The following is an 11,560-nucleotide window of genomic DNA, read 5'->3' on the forward strand; positions in this document are numbered from 1 at the left end:
TCTCTAACTGAGCCACCTCGGCAGGTGAACTCGCTGCCCTCCCCTCTACATGAGACCCGACTCCCAGGGTGTAAATCTCCCTGGCAACACAGGATATGACTCCCGGGGATGAATCTGGACCCAGCATCGTGGGATTGAGAACATCTTCCTGACCAAAAGGGGGATGCAAAATGAGATGAAATAGTTTCAGTGGCTGAGAGATTTCAGAAAGAGTCGAGAGGTCACTCTGGTGGACATTCTTATGCACTATATAGATATATAGATAACACCTCTTAGGTTTTAATGTATTGGAATAGCTAGAAGTAAATACCTGAAACTACCAAACTCCAACCCAGCAGTCTAGACTCCTGAAGATGATTATATAATAATTCAGATTACAAGGGGTGACAGGGTAATTTTGAAAACCTTGTAAATCACACCCCCTTTGTCTAGTGTATGGATGGATGAGTAGAAAAATGGGGATAAAAACTAAATGACAAATAGGGTGGGATGGGGGGGATGGTTTGGGTGTTCTTTTCTTACTTTTATTTTTTTACTCTTATTCTGATTCTTTCTGGTGTAAGGAAAATGTTCAGAAATAGATTGTGGTGATGAATGCATAACTATATGATCGTACTGTGAACAGTTGATTGTATACCATGGATGACTGTATGGTATGTGAATATATTTCAATAAAACTGAATTTAAAAAAAAAACTGGTTTCTACTATAAAAAAAAATTTTAATGAGACTGGGAGCCATTGATAGTATACTTTGGATGGACTGTATGGTGTGTGACTATATCTCAATAGATTTGCATTTAAAAAATTAAATGAGACAATTCATGTAAAATGCACAGTACAGTGCCTGGTAGATTGCAGAAAGAGCAATAACAGTTAACTGTTATCATCATCCCCTTGAATCTGGTCCTTCCCCTCTAAACTTACACCTCAACACCTCAACAGGCTCTCATCTCTCTCACTGAAATAGCAACAACCTAACTGGTCACCCTGCCTCTGGTCTATTTTCCATCCAATCCAAATCCCACAACTGCTAAAATTGTCACTCAGATTCCTTAAAATCATCTGTGGCATGCCACCTTCTGTGGTATAAGATCCCAATTCCTTATTATCATGACATGCAATACCCTTCATCATCTAGCCTTTCCAATCTCCCATCACTTCTCATACCACACCCTATACTAGCCATGCTGTACTACTCACAATCCGTCCAAAGGGTATATACACTTACTCAACACAATTCACTAATTTTTTTTATCATGTTGCTCCTTCTGCAGAAATTCCTCATTCCTGATAAAATTAATCACTTTCGTAAACACCTCTATTTTGGCACTCACCACACTGTATTGCAGGATTGAACTATTTCTTTCGCAGCAAGATCGTGTTTTCCTTAAGAAGGTAAACCAGGTCTCATTTGTTCAAAAAATTCACTAGTGCCTAGCACAGTGCCACAAATAGCAAGCATTCAAAAAATAAACACCAACTGGGAAATCTCCCCACAGATACAGCTATGAGAAATAAATATGTATATTGACAAAAGCCTTTCTCCATTCCACAGTATTTAAGGTACTAAGGAAAGTATTACAGAAATACCTAAAAATCTTACCAAAAGATTTTTTAGATTAAAAACAAAAAACTTCAGTAATAAAATTTTGAATATTTCCTCATACTATGTTCAAGATTATAATTCAGAGTATACTGTTTAAAAATTTTTTAAATTCAACTTCAGGTCTTCCATATCTCCTAAAGAAACACTAGAAGTACAGCTTAGAGCATTGCCCTAAACATGAAATGAAAAAAATAGAAATAATTTATATAGCAACACCATGATGATCAATAGTTTTTGATATGTATTTTACATAAGGTGAAAGATTCTGTAGAGTAAAAGTTTCAGAAATATAGAATACAGGTATTTACTTTTAGCTTTAAAGATACCTGGCAAGTAGAGATAGCACTAACTTCCTCTTTTACTCTTTCATAATTCTTACATACACATTGAAAACTAGATTTCTAAAGAAAGAAAAAATTTAGTTGAGGCAGTCAATTATAGAAAAATGTACTTACTGTTAAGAAACATTTTACATCAGTAAATATAACAACAAGATCAAATTGATATAGGGTTGCTGACTCTATTGCTCTCTATCTATCCATGAAGATGGATAGATAGTGGGAGAGGAGGATACAGAGATTGGGATTGATCTAGAACAGAAATGAAAAAGAAATACATAGAAACACTTTATGAGCAAACGCATTCAAATTCAACCTACACTTAATGGTTTTTTCTACCACATTTGGTATCATCACAATGAATTTCTACCATTATGGTCTAAATGTAAACACATATAAAGAAAAAGGGGTTAAAGTTATATGTCAATTACATATCGGAAATCAAATACTATAGGTTTCTATGGTGTACAGGTCATCTTTTGGCTATGAGATCACTTTCTTAAACTGCATTAAAATGTTCAAGAGGTAGGTGGTATAGTAGAAAGAATACTATACTGCAAGTTCAAGAGACTTCTGGTTTCCTGTTTTGCCTCAAACTCTCTTTAGGATCCTAGGCAAGGTCCTTAACCATTCTGACCCCCAAATTTCCTAAATATTAAAAAAAAAAAAAAAGCAAAAAAACAAAAAACACACACACCCAGATGATCTCTAAATGTCTCTTTAGGTTCCGAACTTTTATGACAGTATGACATTCAGAAAATGTAGTATAAAGATTAATTTAGGATTAAGATAACAAAGTTTAAATGTTTCCTTAAATTGTACATAATCAGTTTTGACAAAGCTAACTTACTTGGATTTTATTTTTAGAAAATAAGGTGTAGAGAAAATAAACATATTTCAGTTCAGTGAAATATATGACTTTAGAACTATTCTCCAAAATACTTTTAAAAAACTTTAAGAATAATTATTAGCATTACTGTTTCTGGAAACATCATTAAGAGGAAATTCAGAAAATGGCAAAGGATTTGAATCTTTTAAAAACTCTTCAGGGATAAGTCATAACGCAGTAAAGATTCAACAAAGTCTAGACAAGCAAATATGAAAAGTAAGATAAGAGTGAGCTGATGGACATAAGTAGTTATACCAGTAAAACCTTCTTTTGCCATTGGATAAGAGATCACTGAATTTTGCACTTCAGTTAATGAATACCCAGAAGCAATAACAATGAATGCCTTTTATGAACTGATAAATATGTTTTGTTGTCCTTTCAAATAAGCCACATTACTATGATAAAAGAGGAAATCATTATTGCCATTGTTTTAATTTCATATACCTTCAAACTCAGTGTAGCAATTACACTGTTGAAACATATAATATGAAATAGTCATAAGTATACAATTATGACTATTATTCTTCTGTCTAAGGAACTAAGACAAAGGAACTATAGAACTAATAAGAATTCCATTTCAGCAAATCACATTTAATAAGATCTATTTTAAAGAGTGAAGAGAAAGGAAAAAATTAATATACTATTGTTGCTATTTAAAAGTCCCTAATATTAAAGGGACTTTAATCAAATCAAATTAGATTTGATTTCACTTGTGATTAATAAACAGAAATTACTAAAAACAGTTAACTCAGCCAAGAATCAAATGATACCACAAGAGAAAACTTAAATATACTTAACCTGAAAATACTTCCATTATACAAAGACACAGTTAACTTTAAAACAGAAGTAAGTACAAGAAAAAATCTCTATAAAATAGCAAACCCATACTAACAACAATCTTAGGGAATGGGAGTGGGACATGGTTAAACCATTTGAAAAAATAATCTTAAATGTAGGGGAGAATCCTAGAGCTAGTCTGTACCTCAGAGGTCACTTACCAATATTTCATCCAAATTAAGAATTCTATCTTCAATAAAGACTTCCTGCCCATTACAACTTCTGAAGAGTTTTAATTATTATGAAGTTTGTCTTACTTGATTTAAAATGTATCATCCTCTTACTTTCACCTTTCCTATCACAACAAAATTACTGACTAGACATTATTAGGAGGTATTAGTTCTACTGCCAGCTCCTCCTAGTTTGTAACCCTTCATCTCCTTTGGCTTCTTCACAGGCTAAATTTAGAAAGAAAGAAAAAAAGAATCCTGTGGATACCCTCCTCTCCAAGATCACTCAAAGGCAATCTGTACTGGAAGAAGTCTTCTTACCTCACCCCATCTTACCTCTCTGTGCTCTGCAGTCTGGCTTCTGCCCATAATGCTCTCCCAAAACTACTCTGGCCAAGATCAACAATTACCTTCTTATTGCGAAATCCAATCCAATGGACACCTTTCAGTCCTTATCTTATTTGACCTCTCTAAGGAACATGAAGCATACATGACTACTAACCACTCATTTCTTAAACCTCTTTTGTCTCCTGACTTGTGATACACAAGTCTCTTTAGATTTTCCTCCTAGCCCTCTGACCATTCCTTCTCAGTCTACCTGGTTTTGGATTCTTCTCTGCCAGCGCCTTTATGTTGGTGAGCCTCCAGAGTCTCCCCTTCTCTTCGTTTCCCTTTCTTTGTGCTCTGTTAATGATCTCATCCACTTGTAAGGTTTCAATGACCACCTATGTGTTATAGGCTTCCAAATCTTCATCTCTAGACCAGAACTTTCTTTGAACTTCCAGACCCTTATATAACAAGCTGTACCCAGACCATTTCAGGCTGTATCATTGGGCTTGAGAGAATAATCATAGGCTAGCAAGCTCCATTCATGCTCCACTAATTTAGGGCTCAAGTCATTCATTCTCAACATCCACAACCCCTTTCCAATGTAAGAGCTCTTCGGGTTACCTGTCACTGATTTGACTAAACATTTTGATTTGCCCAGGACTGTCCTGTATTATGCCTGTTGTTCCAGACTAATTATTAATGACAACTTTTCACCCTCAAAATAGTGACTATTTGGTTGATAACTTATATGACCACTCTACATATCCACCCTGATTTTTCATTTCCAGCTAGGTAAGTCCTCCCTCTCTGGATTCTTTCCTCTCTACCTTTAGCAAGTCTAGTTAAGAAACGTCATTATATCCTTGACCTTAAAACAGGAGGATTATTTCATCTCCTCCTCTTAATATATCACTCTCTCTCATATACACACTTAGATCCCCCAGGCCAGGAAGACAAGTCAGTATTTTCTTAGTTTCCCAAGGTGCCCTGTGGACCATTATTATCCCATTTTATCCACTTTTAAGGCTATACTGTAGCTTTATTTATAGTTGTAACCTACTGACCTTTGAGTCATTCATCTCCATTTACTGAGAACTCTGGTATATGACTCCTGTCTTTCTCTCCACACAAGATCTGTTATTCTAGGGGCTTCATTATCCATAAGGATAATTAATCCCAACACCCTGAACATAGAGCTCTTTGACTTCCTCTTCTTCAATGACCCTTATCTTTGTAGAAGCCCAGCATCGTTCAGTAGTTGCGCCTAAGGGTTTTGGAGCTAGAAAGACTCCAAATCTTCCCAGCTATGTGCCTTGGTTAAATCACTTAACATCACTGAGCCCTAGTTTCCTCATCAGTAAAATGGAAACACTGATATGTACCTTACAGGATAGTGTAAAAAATAAGTATGATAATCTAGGGAAAGTATTTAGTATAGTGACTAGTATACAGCACTCAATAAATACATATTAGCTTTTATTATTGTTGTTGTTGTTGTTGTAATTAGCACCATTAATCTTGAATACTCACCATCATTTGTCATACTTTGGCCCTACCATCTCCAACTCCAGAATCTTAAATTTAGGACTCTCATATTGCACGTTCTTATTTTTCCATCTCTAGTACTCCTTTACTTCCATTAATACTGTCCCTTATTCAATGAGCTTCTTCACCCTCTTCATTATCCACACTTCTCAGCCCCTGACCCCCATTTGGCTTTCTTCCTCAATCAAGCAGGATCCCTAAAGTTCAACCCTTCAGTTAAGCAAGAGCATTACCACCCTCAATTCCTCCTACCCACACCCCTACCCCCACCCCTTCCCCTGCCCTACCAAGTAGTCTGTCACATCTTCCCTTCCCATCACCATCCATATTCAGTTTAACTATTTGTTTTCTCCTCATTTATGGAGGTGAGTGCTAGTGGAGAAAAATGCTCAATCATTCTGACTAGCCTCTTTATACATTTGTGATTTCTAGCCTCAGGAGAGTGTGCATCACTATTCAGCAATTAGGTCATTTGTCCCCAGTCAGGTCCCTTTTCCAATCATAAGGGTGACTATTCTCCTCCCCTGATCATACCCCAACCTATGTTCTTCCTTCTCACTATCAGCAGAGAACCTTGATTCACAGAGAAAAGAGGTGTCATGCAAGATAGTTATCTGTATCTAATCCCTATTTTCTTTTCTTTTTTAAAAACGAAGATGCATACTGCTCTTCTTCAAGGGAACCCCTTCATCTGTCCTCTTGTTCTCACCCCTTCCATTTCCTCTGAGATTATGTTTGATTAATTATTTTCCTTCTCTTGTAACTTCAATTTCTTTCCTCTTCATTGGCTGGTTTCCCTCAGTCCACTAAGTGTCCTTCACTCCTTAATCTTTAAAGGAAAATAAACAAACCTTCCACTGATCACATCTCCCCACTGAAACTTCCACTCACTGTTCTCCCTTCATTACCAAAAGTATTATAAAGAACAGTTTATATGTACTGCATGAAGAAGTTTTTTATTTGGTTCAGACTTCTTTCCTGAGCTCCAGATCTACATATATTTATTCTACTGTATTGTATCTTACTTAGTTCCAACAGAAAAAATAAAACAGCTAATTCCACCAAACTGAAGTTAACTAACAAATTTCATGCCTCCAAATCTACTCCTCTACCTGTATTTTTTTAAATTAAGTTTCACTATCAACATCACTATTCACCCAGTCAGATAAGGTAGAATCCTCAAGGCCCACTATTGATTCCTCTCCCTCCTCTATCCCATATCCAAGCAAATCTTTTCTAAAATCTCTCATATTTGTCCCCTTCTTGCTTTCCCCACGTCATATTTGTCCCCTTCTTGCTTTCCCCACGGCTGCCACTGTTGAGGACTGCCTCATCTTATACTATTCCAAAGAGCTGTTGTAAGTGTTTAAAGAAAGTATAAATGGAAACGCACTGTGTTAGTTGTGAGGTGCTATACAAAGATTGTTTGATATTTTTATACCTTTGGCAAAGTATTATGAAGTTAGTTTTATATGATGTGGTCTAAGGAAGACCAATTCTGGGTCTTAGTAATCAGCGCTTTATTTTTTCAGTATTCACAAATTATTTGTTTGGTAATCTGGTCTATAATATTTCTAAGAATCAGTCAATGTCAAGATTTTCAATGTATAGTTTCTGGGCTTCACCCACTCCTTCCTCCCCCCATCCTTTTTTTCCAAAATATGCAAATCATCAGGTTTCTAGCAAAATAATCTTTCTTCTATCCTCTTTACTTTTATTACAAGCAGCAGTTTTATGAACATTTCTAATAATGTGTAGTACTCTGCCTATCATTCATCTATTTCTGAAACCTTCCAAGCACTTAAAGTGGCTAGAGCTCTCTTACCTCCTCATCCATCCTGGGTTTCAATTTTTCAAAGAATCACATTTGAACGGAATACTGATTGGTCTTTTGGAAAATTATTTCTGATTCCTTTCTTGATTGATTAAAATGCTCCCACTTTGAGCATTACTCTTTCATGTTATTAGGAAAGATTTTTCTTTGTGTTTTTTTTTTTTTTACCATCCCCCCTCCCCCTGCCAACCATTAGACCTAGAAAGAGTTCAAAATTTCCAAATATATCAGACCTCTCTCAATTACTATGAATCAATGCCAGGTGAGTTAAGAGGTACAAGGATAAGCCCTGGTGAGGAGTAGCAATAAAAGAAAGTAGTATTAAAGAGACCACCAAGTCCCCACTGAAAGAAAGTAGTTTCAAAGAGAATATAGTGTCTCCATTGACACCAAGATCAGTTTATAATTAGTTATTAACCTGACAAATTTTTAGATACATTCATGATATATTTAGTTTGCAACTCCATTTTAAATTATATTAGCTTATTACCTGGTTTCTTAATGTAAAGGACAGCCCTTAAATTCCAGAACCCAGATATATTTTTGATGCAAGTTTTAGTTCAAAGTCTATTGCTCCAAATATTGTATAATTTGATTACAAAGATTTCTAACATGGGCTGACCCATTTTTTTTCAAGCCATCTTTAATGAAACAAAAGAATTAGGATAATCCCTGGACACTACTGACTTGTTAGAAAAGCATTAAAAATACAGGACACTTCCACTGTAATTTCACAAAATGCCACATATGGTAACAACAAGATTTCTGGGGATTAAAACAATTAAACAATTATTGAACTTAAGACAGACATCTAAACATAACTCAGAAAAAGATTTAGCAGATGAAGGTGTTCAAATTAAATACAGCAACAGACTAAAAACATACTCTGATATTCTGGATAATATCACTTTCTTAACAACTGAAATAAACAAGTTCTGAGAGCAAGCAAATAAAAATAAAACTACATTTAGGGAAAGAATGACAGTTGGTTCAAAAGAGATAAAAAGAAAATGAGCAGAAAAAGCAAAAGACAAAAGTTGGCAGCTCATGCATGAAAATATTAAGCCCAATGTGGAGTTATGTAAAAAATTCTTCAACACATAGTCTACAACTAAAAATCTCCACTTAGATGTCTAATTTCATCAATTTCTAACACTCCCATCAAATGTGCTCCTTTCACAAATCTCTTCTCAGTAAATCTCTACCCCATCTTTCTACTTGCTCAGGACAAAAATCTTGGTGTGCTTTATATCCTCTATTGAGTCTACCTTCAACTTATCCACCAACTTATCACACCTCTAACAGTATCACTGTGATTCAAGTTACATGATGTCTGACCTGGATTAATGCAACAGCCCCCTGGTATATCTTCTGTTGCTGTTGCCCAACCCCGACACCCACCCCAACAACATCTATTCTCCATCCAGCCACCAGAGTCACTCTCTTAAAAGATAAGTCTGATTTTACCAATTCTCTTTTCAAAACCTTCTAATGGCTCCCCTTCTCACTCAGAGTAGAAGCCCAAGTCCTTACAAAGGCCTAAAAGGCCTTACACAATCTGATCCCCACCTACCCACAACGCATCTACCAACCCATCCCACTCCCACCCCCTAACTCTGACTTTGTTTCTACCACTCGTACTTCGCTCAATCTACCCCAGCCAAATCAGCATTTCTGCTGACCTTAAATATTTTTACTGTCTAGAACATTCCTGCCTCAGGACTTTTACAACTGCTATTCTCTCTGATATTCTCCCCCAGAGAAGTGCATGAATTACTCCCTTACTTCCTTCTGGTTTGGGCTCAAATATCTTCTCCAGGAAGCCTTCCCTATGTCTCTTTAAAAGTGCCAGTCTCTCCCTGTTCCCTTTCCTCCCTCGTCTCTACTTTTTTCTCTATAGACTTAAAACCATCTATCAGAGTACATATGTTATTTGTTTGTTGATTATCTGAAGTCATTCATTGGACTGCATGCTCCAAGAAGGAGGGGGTATTTATCTGTTTAGAAAAGTGTCTGGCACCCAATGAGTGCTCAATAAATATATTTTTTAAACTTTATCGAAAAATTAAAAAAAAACATTTTAAACAAAAGAATAAGAAATACAAATATCCTAAAATAACTACATTGCTTCCAATATGCTCCTACCATACCCCAAGAAAATTAATGAACCATAGCCATTCCTGAGCATTCCCGTATCATTAAGATCACCCTCAAAAGCTTATTTGTTCTTACTAGATTATCATTCCCCCTTCACTAGTTGCTATCTCTAGGTTCCCTATATTCTACAATACAAGACACTTGTTTTATGTTTTTCCACAGATTTAATATTTATTAAATTAATGATTTTATAGTTTGCAAAGTAATTTACTTTCATGTAAATTAAATGATAGTAATTCATTTTCTCCTTATGTCCCGTCTTCTCCAAATCTCCAATCTTTACAGTAACAATATGGATGACAGCAAGGAGTTACAGAAAAAGTTGCTGGCTACTTGCAAAGCTCTTTAAAATAGATACCCTCTATTAATTGACTACATCTATAAAACGAAAGCTTAGAGTCAACATCTTTATTAGCATAAGGTTTCAGGGTGTGGAAGTTTAAAGTAACAGAGCAGAATGGCCACGAATCATCAGAAGAAAAGCCTAATTCAGTGTGTACTAATAACCTGTTAAACAAATCCTGGGGAAAATGCGAAAGTAATTCAATCAAGGAAACACCGGCCCAAATTCAACACAACATGATCGTATTCAACACAAGATTCAACTCCCTTTACATTTTCTATCTGCTTAAAACAAACCCCATCAACTATCAAATTGTGTTACAGGGCGTTTATGGTCAACTGAGCCTACAGGTTACGTTTCGTTTAACCTGACAAGAATCAGGGCTAGGAAGCGTTTCTTAAAGCAGATCTGTCAGGCTCCATTCCGAGCTTATCCCCACAACCACTGAACAATCTCTTGGCATCCATTCTATGGTATCGGGGCCTTCCTGGGTTATATCCTATACAGTTTAATCCCACCAGAGGCGAAGGGGCATCTCAGCCAAGGCTCTACTGATGCCCCAGGGGATCCCTTGGAGACATAGCATTTCGCCCGGGCAGGGGATGGCCCCAGGCAGGAGAAAAGTAGAGTTCGAAGGCGCAGAAGGGAGATGACAGGTGGGCAAGCACTGCGGGGCAAGGGCGCGAGGAGCGACCGGCAGGGTGGTGGCGCGGGAACTGTCAACTCCTGTCGTCAACCTCCCAGTCTGGGCCCAGCCAGGGATGGAAGGAGTGCGCGGCTCCAGCTCAACCCCCACCCAAAGCACAAAATATATAATATAAAGACAGCAGCAAATCGCCGCCAGCCTGCTCAACCTCCTCCCCCCGCGCGCCAGGAAATAAAGTTAGTGCCCGGGTGGCGGCGCGCGGCCAAAGCAATCGTCCGGAGGGGGACTCGGGCGGAGCTCCTGCAAGCTGCCCAGCTGCTGTCAAACGCAGCCCCAGAGCGGCGGGAAGATGCCCCCAGCGCCCGGGTCGCGGGAGACGAAGCCCCAGGCCGGCGCATAGGGCTGGATCCTCCCGTCCCCCTCAACCTAGCGGCCCCGACCCCCATGCCGGCTGACAGCCTCCACCACCTCCCATACCACCTTCCCTCCAGGCCACACATAGGGTCCTGGACCTGAAACCTTAAACAGGCATCGCCTGCGCCCAGCGGCCGCCTCTACCTGCTTCGTAGCAGTCGCAGCCGCTGCAGCACGCTCCTTCACCGGGAGAATCCTTAGTCGTCGCCGCTACCGCCGCCGCCGCCGCCGCCGCCGCGAGCTCCCCTCCCCCGCCCCCTCCGGTAACCCAGGAAACCGAGAACACCACCTCCTCCCTCCCCTCTACCGGACCCAAACGCGCTCGCCTGCGCGTGCGCGCTTAGCCCCGCCTCTCGCGTCCCGCGTCCCGCCCTCTCGCTAGGAGGGCTGAGTAGGCGTCGCAGGCGTGACGCGTGGAGCGCCGAGCCAATGGGGAAGAGGGGAGGACTG

At 38.6% G+C, this 11,560-nt stretch overlaps 1 protein-coding gene across 7 annotated transcripts in view; it reads right to left on the bottom strand.

Moving 5' to 3' along the window:
- LYST (lysosomal trafficking regulator) overlaps positions 1-11,344 on the bottom strand; it is a 237,139-nt gene extending 225,795 nt beyond the window's left edge. For 6 of the 7 annotated variants that reach the window (XR_005214557.1, XR_005214559.1, XM_037821569.1 and 3 more), the window contains exon 1: positions 11,255-11,344. The gene's annotated coding sequence lies outside the window, so the exon portion shown is untranslated. The remainder of the gene's footprint in view (positions 1-11,254) is intronic. The other variant, XM_037821587.1, reaches the window with a different exon arrangement.
- Positions 11,345-11,560: the final 216 nt, after the last annotated feature.

Source organism: Choloepus didactylus, chromosome 2, assembly GCF_015220235.1.
Source record: "Choloepus didactylus isolate mChoDid1 chromosome 2, mChoDid1.pri, whole genome shotgun sequence".
NCBI lineage: Eukaryota > Metazoa > Chordata > Mammalia > Pilosa > Megalonychidae > Choloepus > Choloepus didactylus.